The 14,356-nt window shown below is 36.2% G+C and overlaps 1 protein-coding gene across 2 annotated transcripts in view; it reads right to left on the bottom strand.

Annotated features, from left to right (window-relative positions):
• Positions 1 to 14,356, bottom strand: part of LOC310892820 (uncharacterized protein) — a 460,614-nt gene that overhangs the window by 422,398 nt on the left and 23,860 nt on the right. The window contains exon 1 of one of the 2 annotated variants that reach the window (XR_014578472.1): positions 4,252 to 5,931. The exons of the other annotated variant lie outside the window; for it this stretch is intronic. The gene's annotated coding sequence lies outside the window, so the exon portion shown is untranslated. Of the gene's footprint in view, positions 1 to 4,251; positions 5,932 to 14,356 lie in introns of those variants that run through there. 2 annotated transcript variants of the gene reach the window in all.

The raw sequence follows: 14,356 nt of genomic DNA, 5'->3' as shown, positions 1-14,356 counted from the left end.
TACAGCACATGATTTATTTAAGGTGTTAATGGCAGTAGAGGTAAATTTATTTTCCTTGAGCATGGCAGTGAAGTGGATAGCTTGCTTCCCATTGTAATCAGTCCCACAGTCTTGAGACCGTTGAAGAGTTTCTGATAGCTAAATAAGAGCTTTCTGGGAAGAAAACCAACTATTCCAGAGAACAGTCAGGTAGTCCCAAACTGTATAATGAAAATTCTCATACACACTAACATTTGCAGTGAATACAAACAAATGAGAAATGAATACAAATAAAACAGAAGACAGAGAAAAATCTAGAAAGACATTTGAGCTCCAAAGGTTTTTTGTTTTGTTTTGTTTTTTGTTTTTCACTTCTGCATTTTTCATCTCTCTGCTTCTTTGGGAAGTTCAGATGAAAAGTAAGCTAGAAATGTATATGGTGTAAAACATATAATTCTTCGAGTAGGATAAAAATAAGTAAAGCTTCTGCAGATGTGCATGGTAATGAGGATTTAATTGGAAGGCAGGTGCACATAAATAAGGAGCATATGGAAAGGCGCAACAGTAAATACAATAGGACAGAGCTCAACACTGATTTAAACACAACAGAATTTAATCTTTTTTTATACTCATAAGATTTCCCACAACAACCTACTCCGATAAACATTCAAAATTTGGGACACACAGCTTACATTACAGAAAACAGAGAAGCTGTTTCAACAGTGCTATATTCTTGCTGTCGAAATGATGGCATTTACATATAACTTTTTGGTTATGAAACATTTGATGTATTAAATGATTCTGATGAATTAAATGTGTAAACATGCTGCACATAAGGAGAGACAACTACTTCGTGTATTTGCTATATTACTTCAGAAACAGAAAAAAAATGTCTTAAGAAGTATTTCAAGGCACACTATTTGGATACCAGAGGTCAAAAGGGTGAGCACTTTGTGGATATCAAAGTTCATGTTCTAAATTACGGATGAGATACCTGGATATAGAGAAGAACATAACTGTGTGCCATTTTAAATTTAAATTTCAAACAATAAACTACTACTAATAAAAATGTAAAGTTTCTTACCTCTCTGAAAAGAAATCAGAAAAAGTAAAGTAAGCTTGGGGGAAAAGTTACAAATACAACAATAACAAATATAAATAATATTTTTTCATTTAAATTGGAAGCCAAACAGTGCTGAGTTACTACGCTGCAATATCTGCAATAACTACAGCTAATAGTAGGCCTTTTCCTCAGGACAGCACATTGCTGAAACATTGCCCTGGAAACCAGGTAACTAGGTATTTCAAATGTGGAAATGTGTTGTTTTTTTTTGTTGTTGTTGTTGTTGTTGTTGGTTTGTTTTTCAGAATGAAGTAGCAGTCTTTTACAAATATTTTTGTGTTTTGGCTTTGTTTTTCTTTAATATCCTCTCTGCTAATGTTAACATCATGCTTGTACTAGGAGGGAAGACAAATACTTTGACCTTCCCCTTTTTATACATTCTAAACAATGAGCTACAGTTAGATGTCTTCTAAGTACTGGCATAAAAGGACCGAAAAAAAAAAAAAAAGCCCACAAAGAAATAAAGCCTACAATTTTTCTCAGTGTTTTTGACAAAGAAAATTTAATAGACATAATAACACTCAAGAAGAGAGGAAAATTCGTCGAACAAGATTAAAAGTTGGCAAAGCTGAAATGGATATTCCTGCTCACTGGTCTGCTGGTTGCTGCACGGAAGCATAAATATGTTATCATTTAGAATGGACAGTGTTTAAGCTAGAGTAGTATACCAAACTATTCAGTTGGTGAAACCTGGGTGATGGTTTTGCAGGTTTTACAGGTGAAAGTTTTACAGGACAGTTTTGCAAAAGGCTATTTACTCTAGCACAGCAGAATGCAGCTACTCAGGAAAATAACTGTGAGCACGGCTTGTGTATCGGTACCTGGGTTGAGACAGCATTGATAAACGTCAGTGTTGTTTGCTCAGAACCAGCTAGGTCTGGGGAAAGACGGGCTGAGTGCCATTGCACAAGATCATCCAGAAGTTTAAGTGTGACTTCAGTCTGCCATTTACAAGAAAGATGAGTTAAAGCAGAGATGGAAATGGAAAAGGTCTACCAGGTGAAACGGGATTTGGGTCTTCTGGGGGGGCCTCTGCAGAAGCACAGCTTGCTTAAACTCAACAGACTGAAAGCTGACAGAGCCCCTGAGAGCTTTGTATGCAGTAAATGCCAGGGAGAGAGGGACAAGAACTGAAAAGGGACTGGCTGAAAACACCAAAGGTTTCAGGTAGAATTGTTTATAAAGGCCAAGTAACTGAAGTTTGAAGGGCAATGCATACTAATTATACATTCTCCTTCTCTTAAAAATGCAGTGAACTAACACAAACAAAGAACACCTCCTGCCACATACACCTGGCACAGATTACATTTTTATGGTTTATCAGTGAAGATGAACCTGAATTTCAAGCACCCAGAAAACTCCTAGCTCTAAAGGTGCTTGATCTTAATGGGCTGAACTTCCCTGAGTTTGAGAGAAATACTGCCTTTCTCTACCCGGTAGTTGTACCTCATGCTTAGTGCATTGCTGAACTTCTCTGAAGAATTCTGCGAAAGCAGATATATAGTCACGGCCTAAGTTACACGGACTTCTTAAATGATAAGTCACTACAAGAAAGAAACACCCTTTTTCTTAAGAAAACTTAACCTCCTAAAATGCAAGTTGACATTGTCATTTATAAACTACCCTTGTCTACTGTAATAAATTATGGAGCATATAATGTGAGAGTATTGCTTTATTTCTTTTGCAGCCGTCTCAGTCCAGAACTGCTTGATTTCACAGTATTTTTGCCTCCAGAGGAAACATTTATGTGAATATAAAATAATTCCTAAAACAGCTGAGAGAAAGCATGATATTTAATTTTACTTTGTCACAATAAATAGATCAAAAAGACCAACTGAGCTGCCTCATATGTCTCACTGAACTTTTTGATTCATTCCCCATAACCATTCAAAGTGTTTTTTCCAGTCTAGTTATTAATGTCACTGGCAATATGAACTTTTACCACTTCCCCTTGGAAAGTACGCCGTGGTCTGAAAAAAACTTTATTGTCAATATAATTTAGAACAGACATCAGAAAAAGCTGATTTTATTTCATTTTCATCTTATTACACTTCATCTTTGGTTATTTATCTTCCTCCACAGCATTTTGTATGCTCAGAGATGGTGAACATCACCTCCTCCTTTCAGTTAACCAAGTTGCATTGTGGGGCCTGAATTTTACATGGATTTTGTAGATTGTTCCTACAGAAAGCAGAGTAGGTTATTTCATAGCTAGTCTAAGGGGCAGTAAACAACAGATTGCTATGGCTGTTTCTGAACACAGATGCTGAAGTGTCTCCGAATGTGATTCATGAGTGTGCCAGGAGCTGATGCCCACTGAAAGCTTGGTTGCAAGAGTTGAGTCATGCAAGCATCCAGAGAAGAACAACACGCATTGCTGCAAAAGAGCTGTGTCTGTGTGTACATATAAATTGCTGATATGCCAATAAATGGTGTGCCAGTAAGAACACGAAAAGTGAATGCCAGAATTTTGTAATCGCGAGAAGGCATGCAATACACCATGGATCGCTGCTTTTGTACAGCATGTGTGCACACGTGTATGTTTTAGATCTTAATGGAAAGTAAGCTTGAAAAGAGAAACATACACTCCAGTGTCCACCATCAGTAGACTGTGCAAAATAACTCATGTGAGGTATTCTGTGATCTGCCTGTGTACGTGCACTAGCAAATCCAATGTTAGCTGAGAGCATCAGCACATGAGGCTACCTGTACTTTGTGGTACTGCATTATAGAATCTGCTACAAAATCTACCCCAGTCACAGAAGTAATTGATGTATCTGAAACAAACAAATAAATAAATAAATCCCCCCCTTTTTTTCCCCAGTTGTATAGGGATATTTTTTCAGCCAGATCTGTTCTTTTACCTAAGTCGAGACACAGCAGCTACAATGACAAAGCAGAAATGAGCAGCCAAAGCAAAGGCTGCTTATGTATTGCAGCTGCATATGTGTAGCACAGCCCTGGATAAAAATATAAATGCATGCATATGTATATCTATGTCTGTCTGTGTAGGTGTGATATGCATATATATATGTCTATATACATGTATGAACTTATATATACATGCTCCGTATAAATAAGCAGAAACAGATCTAAACCCTTTTCCCAGGCCCCCTAGTACTAACATATGCAGTGTAACAGACCTTTACCTCAACGGCAGCGTTAATTCTTCAGGGTCATCTCCTTCCCACTGCTTTTCCTCTATTCCCAACCTTCACAGTTTCTCAAGAAACTCGACACGTTTTTCATCAAACTTTACAAAGTTGCTTACAAAATCCCGTGGAAACAAAAATAATTATACCACGCTTTATCTGCATATTAAAAAGTAAAACAAACAAAACCCACCCAAACGTTTTGTCTGTGAGAATAAGGAAAGTGTTGGAAGGTTCCTATTCAGGTCAGCACGCTTATAAAATATCCGGCAATATCATTCTGACCTCTACTGGAAGCGCTAAGTATCTGCAGGCTGAAATAGAGGAACATCAGCAAACCCTGAGCATTACATCATTTAGATATATAAAAAGTATTTTCTAGTATCTTTTCAACATTAATTCGGAGATGCTACAGCGAATAGTAGTGGAGAGTTGCAACACTACCAAAAAACTAAAGAGGAAATCAAAACCAAGTGCATTTACCGAATCCTACATAAAGTCACAGAAGACGATCATATACACGGCCATAGGAGTAAGCGTATTGAAACACTGCAAAATATTTTTTTTAAGCCTGATCATTTATATGTATTAGTTTTTACATGTCCATTAAGATAATGGACTAGGCCTGGGAGTTATAGTCACACTAAGTACAAACATCTATATCAAACATCATCTATATCAAACATGAGATCCTAAAGTTCTTTGTACTTAAAAAAATCAATATGAAAATCAAAATGACATTCTGAAAAAGACAAGAAAACTATTTTCTGCCAAAATCTCAGGTACTTATGAAGGAATGATTAACCCTTCCAGTTTCGCATCAGAAATCACAAAGGCTGCACAATTAGGTTGGGGTAAATCCTGGGAGAGATCAGAAAACTTACAGCTTAGAAACCATAGCTGAAAAATGCTGTTCTGAATTTTGACCCAACCATATAATTTACTAACATATTAAAACTGACATCAAGCCTCCTGGAACTGTTGTGTCTCATCTTGCTTCTTTTCTCAGTACATAAAAGGTACATAATGAGCCTGCGAGAGACTAATAATACTGTTAAACAGTAATACTGTTCTACATTTTGAATGGTTTTGGTGTTTGCTACTGCAAACTGCTAGAGATGAGCCAAATTTAGTGTTGTTTTATTCTGCCAGTATCAGGCACGTGGAAAGCCAAAGCTCACCACTCGAGCCTGTGAATTCTCTTTCAAGATCAATATATGGTAGGTGCAAACTCATCTGTTGCAAACCACTGTAGCTCCAGGGACATACACAAGAAAACACACTCCCCCAGCTTTCATTGCCTCTGCTGAATTCACATGTTTTTTGGGAAAAAAAAAAAAATAGAAACTATTTTTTTATTATTATTTAAACAAAGACTTTCTTAAGACATTACACTTAGAGGATGCTTATAGTGGTCACCCAGTCAATAGCCTCCTTTAAATCTTGGCCCCGAACACAGATGAAAGTAAACGTGGATGAATGTGAGGAACAGTAAAAGAACAATTCAGTAGGACTGAAACACATAGTAATCAGCTGAAACCAGTATCCCAAAATATACAGGAAAGTGTGTATTAATATTAACTGAAGCCACCTGAAGCCATCTTGAGTATGCAACAACACAAAGTCTTAGTGTAACAAAGCACATGGAACTGCCAGAAAAGCTAGTATTCGGCCTGCTGCAGTTAAACTGAAGAAACTTCAGGAGAGAGTAAGAATCTTTCATAATATTGCATTTGGCAAGAACAGCATTCAATACAGCATTGTTCTAACAGAACAGAAGAACTGGATGTAATTCATATTTAAACAGGACACACTTGGAAGAGCATATATTGGTGCATGCTCAAATGAAGAGGTTTCCACCAAAAGCAAATCCAGAACTATGAAGACTAAACTGGCGATCGGGATGCCCTTTCTGTCATTGCAAATTACAGAGTATCTCACATTCTGCCTTCGTTCTTACATAATATAGGGTGATAAATATGCTTGACATAAATCAGTTATGAAGGAGCACAAGCTTACTATATACATCTCTAAAGCAAGGGCAGGATTTTTTTCTCAGCATGAGATCAAAAGCTCAAGTTATATTTAAGCTCTAATGAGAAGCAGCCTTATTTATTGATGGTGGTTGGGGCATAGGGCCAAGAAAGCTTCTATGTTCTAACCCTGTAGCATACCAAGTACTTTACAGTTTTGGACTGTAAGTCCAAAAGACTGTAAGTCTGTGACTCCATTTCTCCATCACATAAACTGGGATTATAATATTTAGTTACTTCATAATGACATTAAGAGAATATACACAGTCATTCTTTGTTGTACTTAAACTCCTATCCCAATCCTGCAGGATCTATAATCTAAATGTGAAATATTTTAGATCTAATCTAAAAAAAAAAAAAAAAGCATAGGAAAAGGTGCAAAATCTCAAACTTCACTCATCTCCTTGCCAATACAAGCAAGAAGAGAGGCTCTTCACCCTATGCTAAAAACAAGGAGGCCTCAGGCATCGTGTGACTTTCTCAAAGGACTTGTGTGGTGATGCGCTAGGGGAAACACATGGCAGCCAGGGTGGTGGGAGATCTGGGAGGCACGTACAGCGTGAGCCAACCGCTCAAGTGTTATGCCCAGGCATAAGGTTTCTAATGGCATGTAAGCAGGTGCTAAATCCATGTGTTTTTAATAACAAACATGTTTGTGGTGGTGTCTTTCACACTTTATTAGTGGAAGTCTGTCCAAGTAACCCCATGACTGACATTCCAGTATTATCATACAGACAGGGACCACGTCTTACAGCAAAGAGTTCACGTGTCTTTTCAGGCTTTGTGAGTCAAAGAATCTCAAGAATTTAGCCACAGTGAAATTTTACTGCATGCTGCACAACAAGAGAAGGGAAAAAGAAAAAAAAGAAAAAAAAAGAAAGAAAAAAACAGGAAAAAAAAGAAAAGCTTCCCTTTCAAGTCTCAATTTGAATTTGAAATATTTATATTTTGAACATTAAAACACCTTTTCCTCATTCTCAGTTAATGGTTATACTCAATGCCACTTCACAGTCTTTCTGAAGAGGCCTTGATTTGCTACAGCTTGTATGAATGCTCAGCTCTTCAGCCCTCACCTAGAAAGTAGAGGACACATTTTCAAAAAGCTCAGTGACATAAAATAGAAGTGACATGGCAGAATAAGGGAAGATTTTGAGTTTTAACAGTGCAAGGGTTTTTTGTTGTTGTTTTGTTTTGTTTTTAATAAATTCTCTTTAATATTTCAGAGCAGGTGCAGAGGTAAAACATGCGAGCATATCTAGATTCAGAAGTCCCAGCATGAACTACAATATCTGATACTGTTAAGTAAACCAGGAAAGAATTTGGAACACATAAAAAGACAGCTAAAAAAACTCATCATTCACATCATTCGTTTTGACTGTCTTTACCTGTTTAAGATTATAACATAAGACATTTAAAACAAACCTTCCAAACATTGAGTAAATCTTCCAAAAAATTATGAAAGAAAAACTCTTGAACTAAATAACTCTATTGCAGACCAGCAACAGTTTCAAAAGTGGATGTAAATACTAAGTTTTCTTGCAAGTCTCTGTTGCTTGTAGGCATAACATTTCAAAATATGGACATTTGTACTGTCAATAAGAGGCTAAAATTAAATGGTAGTTTGAAAGGCGCTTGACCAACAGTGCATTCAATCTGTACTCCTCTTGGACAACAGTCTACTGATATTTAAGATGAGAGAAAAACATCCAATGATTAAAAGATGCATTATAATTAGAAAAGGATTATTTTTAGCACTATTCTATCCTTCAAAACTGCTTACCCTAAAACTATTTTCAAATTTATTTTAATCCCATTTCTGAAAATGTACAAATCTGGTTGGAGTATTTTATAAGTAGTAAGCAATAATAAGAAAGAGAAAGGATGGCCAAGGGTTATATTGCTAGACAGAAGTTCAAGAGACTCAGACAGTTCTTTATCAGTCCCCCTCCTCACACACACCTTTAAAAAAAGAAGAAAGAAAAAAAAAAAAAAGAAAGAAAAACATGATGCAACCAACTTTCTTGCACAAGGGAAGAAAAGATTCTCATAGTCTGCAGGAAAAATTCTACAGAAGAGAAGACCATAACAGTGAACATATGGAAAACAGTGAACTATGGGGACGAAAAAAAAAATATATATATGTATATTAGGTTATGCATTTTTTTGTCTATATAAAACAAAAGAATACTCCTCCTGCTAATTATGATTTTGACATTAAATTTGTTCCCCCCGCAGTGCCAAAAACATACAGATTTAATGGAAAAGAGATTCACTTAAAGACTTTTGAAGCTTAACAAGTACTTTGCTCAAAGTTGTGCCTTTTATTTCCAAGGTGGTAGGATTTTTTGTTTGTTTGTTTTGTTTTTGTTTTGTGTGTAACAGTGAGATTTGGGGGCAAGGTATAAGTATTCTAAACCATATCATACAAAATGTTTCTTTCCAACTGAAACAATGAGACCCCCAAGCTTAACATATATTTTTTTCAACTACTCAGTGATCATGCTATAGATTTAAACTAGCCATAAAACCTAGGCAAAACAGAGAAGAGATGCTTTAACCTGTGCAGTGAAAGTCAGGGAGATTCTTCTTACAATATTTCTGTTAAATCAACCTGAAGCAGGGTTCCCAACATCCAAAACTCAAAATCCTTTGCCCATATATTAAAATAAATAAATAAATAAATAAATAAATAAATAATTGAGTATTAATTTGAACAGTGAAATACAGAGTAGATATCCTTAGACAGCCTACCACATGATTTTGTTGCTCAACACCTGAAACTGTAAACTTTTAAACATCTAAACTCCTTGTGCTGAGGTCAGGAAAATATCATCCCTGATTTTTCTGTCCTTCAGTTTGATCTCTCTGCCAAACAAACAATACTACTTTCCCTTCCTCAAAGAAAGTTTTATGCAATTAAATTACAAGAGGCTGAAGTTTTGTCTCTTTCCACATGCTCAGCAAGTGAGACAGCAGAACCATAATTCTGGCTGGAGTTTTTAAGCACAGCTACAGTATAAACAACCCTCCAAGTCCTTTCAATATATTACTCTTTCTCAAAAGACAGTTACTACAGATGAAAGAAATTATGTAAGGCATATAATCAAAGAGAATTTTTAATAGTGGAAATTGATAAATTGTTTCAGTCTCAGCTCAAAAGACAAATGATCCTAAACTGGTTACAGAATATATATCAAGCTTTCTAGGTAAATCAAAGCTGTGGACAAAAATGCTATCTATATATTTAAATGCATTTTAGGGGAGAAAAAGCCTCCTTCTAAAGATGGCTCCATATTCTTTCAGAAGAAACATGCGTTAATGCTAGACTTTATGCTGTTTGGCAATTGTATTCTTTGGGAAAAATAAAAGCCCTGTCTCAGTGCTCATCTGTCTACATTTTTCAGCCTGGATAGACTGCAACCTCTGAGCTTGTGCAGCATTACTTGTCCAAAGGATATACATGAATGAACATGGACCTCCAGCCTGGGAACACATTTCAAGCTTGCCTGAGATGCCGTGAGACCCACGTGGGGCTTTCCAAGCCCTTGACTTTGCAAGCTGGTGTAGATGACTATTGCAGCTCTAATTTAAACACTCAAAGTCAATAGGTTCAATCAAGAAATCAGTATGAATTCCAGTATAGATCACTACAGAACCTATAATTAGCTATAAGGACATTCAATGAAAGCATAAAATGCTCGTAAGAGCAAATATGTGGGCAACTTAAAGATGACAATGCTTGCAGTTTCAAGTGGACAGACTCACCTATTAGTTCTTTATAACGTTCTTACACACATATTACCCAGTCTTTCTTGATGTATTTCATTTACATACTGTATTTTATTTATTAAGGCATCTGTTTCCTCCTCAGTGCAAGTTAGGACAGGGAGCTTCTACAGAAGTGCAGTTCTGTTTGTAGAACTAAAGGAAATTATCCAACCTTTCTAAGCTTTCCATAAAAATAAAATAAGAAAATCATATGTCAAAATCATAGTCATGCCTTACTCTCAAATTATGAAATTATGAAAACAAACAAACAGAAAAACAACAGCAAAAAACATCATGTGCACCATTACTGTTCCCCCCCCCCTTATTTTTTTTTCTCCCTTAAAACCTTATCTCCTTCTCACAACTTCCCTATGAGTCCCATAATAGCAGTGGATTAATTTTTACTTGGTTGTCATCATTCTTCCTTTTGCTTTTCTATAGTAACTTCACTCAAGGAAAAAACAAAAACAAAACAAACAAACAAACAAAAAACAATCAAGATACCACCTTTCAAAATATTTCTGTGCCTTAATTTGCATGTTCTTAACAGTCAGAAAGAGAGGTCTATTAAATATGAATCCTTAATATGTACATGTAATTCCAAGAAGTGAAACTATCATCAAATCCGAAATTACAAGCACGCTCCAGGAGAAAGCAGTCTTTCCCAGGTCTTTTTGAATGCTCAGATGTATCAATTTGCAGACCATTCTGATCATCTTCCAGAGGTTCAGACCACTTTGGGTTATGAGTGTTATCAAGTGGGACCTTAGGGCATTTTTGATGGGGTTGAAAGTACACGGGAAGCAAATGTAGCAGAGAGCACTATATGGGGAATGTGAAGAGGGTAAATTGCATTCATGTCACAAAGTATTTTCACTTTTTCAATGAATCTAAGCTGTAGGCATTTTGCTGTCAGTAAAATAAAAGATTTTTTCCTGAACTTCAAATTTGAAGAACACAATGTTAAAAAAGCACATTAAAAACAGCATCAGCAGCCACTACAATTTTTTTCAACCTAAGGGGAAGGGCTAAGAGTATCTATTACAGACCACGTAAACCATATGAAGAAATAAACAAACAAGCAAATAAGCAAACAAACAAACAAAACCAACACCAAAAAAAAAGATCACCAGAAAGGGAGTTTATTCAATTAAATTCATAGGTACATGCTGAAGTAACTCGTATTTAAATTGTGTGGAGACACAGAAGCAAGGCTAGGTCTGATAAATCAAAGTTGGATCATACCACTGTGCAACTTGCACTAGACCCTCCTTTCCCACTTGCCCCTTCAGTCCCTGGCCAACGGAATGAACTCATTTTATTTACAGTATAAATTGTCCTCCTACTGAGAAGGACAACATTGCACCTCTCAGCAGAGCAAGTTCAGTGCATTATTTATAGTCCAATTTTAATTATTTAATTTTTCATAACCCACTGAGAAAAAAAAAAAACTAAAAGACAAGCAACTTAATTGTGCTAATTTTTCCTTCTGCACACTAGGGAAGGGAATTCTTTGGGGTCAACTGTCTCAGGACTATAAAGCTAATCCTATTCCCAAGCCAAACAGAGTGAGTAGACAAGTGTTTCTTAAGAGGATGATGTTCTACCCCTGCAAGGCACAGATTGATTCTTCCTTCTTTCCAAATCGCTGAAGAAAAAAAAAAAATTAACCTCACCCAGGTGGCTCTAAAAAACTTGCATGTACTTTTTAGGCAGAGAATGATTTGTTGTTGCAGAGGCAGAGAGCTATGAAAAAGCTTTCTTACGGAGAGCCAACTTTTATGTAATTAAATCAAATCTTCAGTCAATTGTCCACAGGTAAACCAAGATCCCCAGTCTCTAGAAGGAGCGTTTTCTGTGGAAACTGGTATAATACTAACCTTCCTGTATTTATAATATAAAATCTCCAAAAGACATCTGCTGAAACTTAGGCCAAAATATGTCTTACTCTCTGAGAAATCTTAATTTAAAATAATAGGAACTAAAAACTGCTGAGCCATACTTTAGGGAGCTAGCAAATGTCAGAGAAGCTTCCAGTAAACGATGCGAGAGTCAATTAACCAATTTGTCAGTATTTAAACCAGAGTAACCTTCACTTTCATAGTCTCTCAGCTTCTAGTTCTCACTAGTTTTAAGACTAAATGGAGCATTTTAAACTACACGAAAATACACCTGATTTATGAAAAACTGTTCAAACTACATCATCTTAAACAGTCGACATTAAAAGATGTAATAGTTGCCGCTTCCTGTCATTTACGTTTTCCCCTCTGAAGAAAACAAAATTTTCAATGTTTCATTGGAGTACTATCTTTGCATACAGAAACAAAGTGGCTTAAGTAGCTTATCCTGAATGAAGAACAAAAGTAAATTGAAACCCTTTCAGCACAATGCTGGTCATAAATACTTGCAGTATATACAACATTTGCAATTACCTACCAATTAAATGCAAGGGTAGTGCACCCTAATAGCTGAATTGGGATATCACTGTATTTCTTTACTCTAAATGGTGATCTCTGCAAAGCATAAATTAAAGCTACTTCTACAAAAAATACATTAAATTCACAGCTGTTCATGAGGCTTCCTCATCAGACTTAGGCCCTTCAATATAGGACTCAAGACAACTGCCTTGCTGAGGAAACAAGTTTTGAATATCGGCACATTTACAGCTAGGTATTAGAAAGCGCTGAGAATGAATTAAAAACATCTCTCTTGTCTTGTGTCTCACCTGGGCATTAGAAACTTTACACAGATTTCAAGGAAGTGTCTATATGCACCAGGGAGCCAAGACTGAAAAAAATTACATCCACACCTTTCCCTTTTGAGTCCTTTCTTGTGGCTTGAGAGTCCCTGACTACTTGGTCCTTAGGCTAGGTAGCCTTTTACTGTGTGCTTTTTTCCTTCTAACGAATTTGGTAAGTTTTTGAGAAATTTTCACTAACAGTAAGTAACACCAGAGAGGAGGCTGTGTTTCATGATAAACAGAAAAGCAGTTTTGAATATGCAACAGAAGATTCATCAGTTTTGACACAAAATTACAATGAAATTTGGCGTCTCAAAGTCTTTCCTTATATTACTTATCAAGCATGAATTTAATGCTTCATGGGAACTTAATACTCCTCTGTCCTAAAAAAGTGCACTGAAGGCAAACATTAGGAAAAGGACTCAGTCATCTCTGCAGCCTTCCTTCCTACACTACAACACACCATGTGAATCTTGCAATCGTGAAGATGGGACGGCAGAGACAGTCCAGCCAGGAAGCCCGGACATTGGAGGCAAAGAGTGGCATAAGGAAGAACAGCAAATAAGGTAAATGTCATTCAATGTTGAACCATATCAAAGGAAATTACCTTGCTTTTTAAATCACACATAAATATCAGCATATTTGATTAGAGAACGCCAACTAAAATAAATATTCCAGTCATTGTTTTCTAGAGTGGTTCATAGTGTAGCAAAGAAAAAATATATATTTCAAGGAAAATTTTTAATTTTTCTGAGCTTGGATTCATTCATCTCATAACTGAAAGAACAAGAGAGTTCTTCCCAAAGTCTCAGCTGGAGCTATGCAGCTTTCTGAACTCTTCCCTTACCTAGTCTCCATCACATGATGTGTAAGATCTCTTGCCTCCATAAACAACGCTTTCATACTTCAATTGAGTTTTGAAGCAATTCCTTATTTCTTCTACATAAGGCCAAATCATGTTAAAAATAAGCATTCTTTGGCCAAAATGGCATTACAAAACAACATACTCAACTGTTTCTTGCTTAAGTGACAGAAAAATTCACATGAAAATGCAGGAGAGAGTGAGAAGAAGAAAAATGAGATAAAAGAAAGCTGTGATGAACAGCTCAAAGAAGGGAAAGTTTTAGTTCCTAGGGACACAAGAAAAGTGTGTGTGTGCAAATAGCAGAAACTATGCAGGGAAAAGGGAATGCAAGAGAGTAAGGAGAAGGTTTATTTGGTTTTTAAATTACACATTGATTTTTTTTTCCTGGAATGATACTCTAGGCTCACCAGTAACTCATTTCGATAGGTTTACAGCCTGCTTAGTCTTATTTATTTTATAACTCGAAACTGTTAAAATGCCAAAGTGGTCCCAATTCAGTCTGATATGCCAAGATCTTGTCAGTAGTCAGTACAGATAATTTCTCTGTAGCGTAAGAAAAATAAATATTTATGTCTTTTTGTACCAAGTCTGGATTATGTCATGCTATAGTTCAACAAATAACATGAGGATAAGTACAACAGCAAGTTTCCTGACTTACAAAATGTCCTATATTTTACACTAGGGTTACACAAAGAC

Source organism: Anser anser, assembly GCF_964211835.1.
Source record: "Anser anser genome assembly, chromosome: 1".
Classification (NCBI taxonomy): Eukaryota; Metazoa; Chordata; class Aves; order Anseriformes; family Anatidae; genus Anser; species Anser anser.
This window is presented reverse-complemented; position numbering and strand designations above follow the sequence as displayed.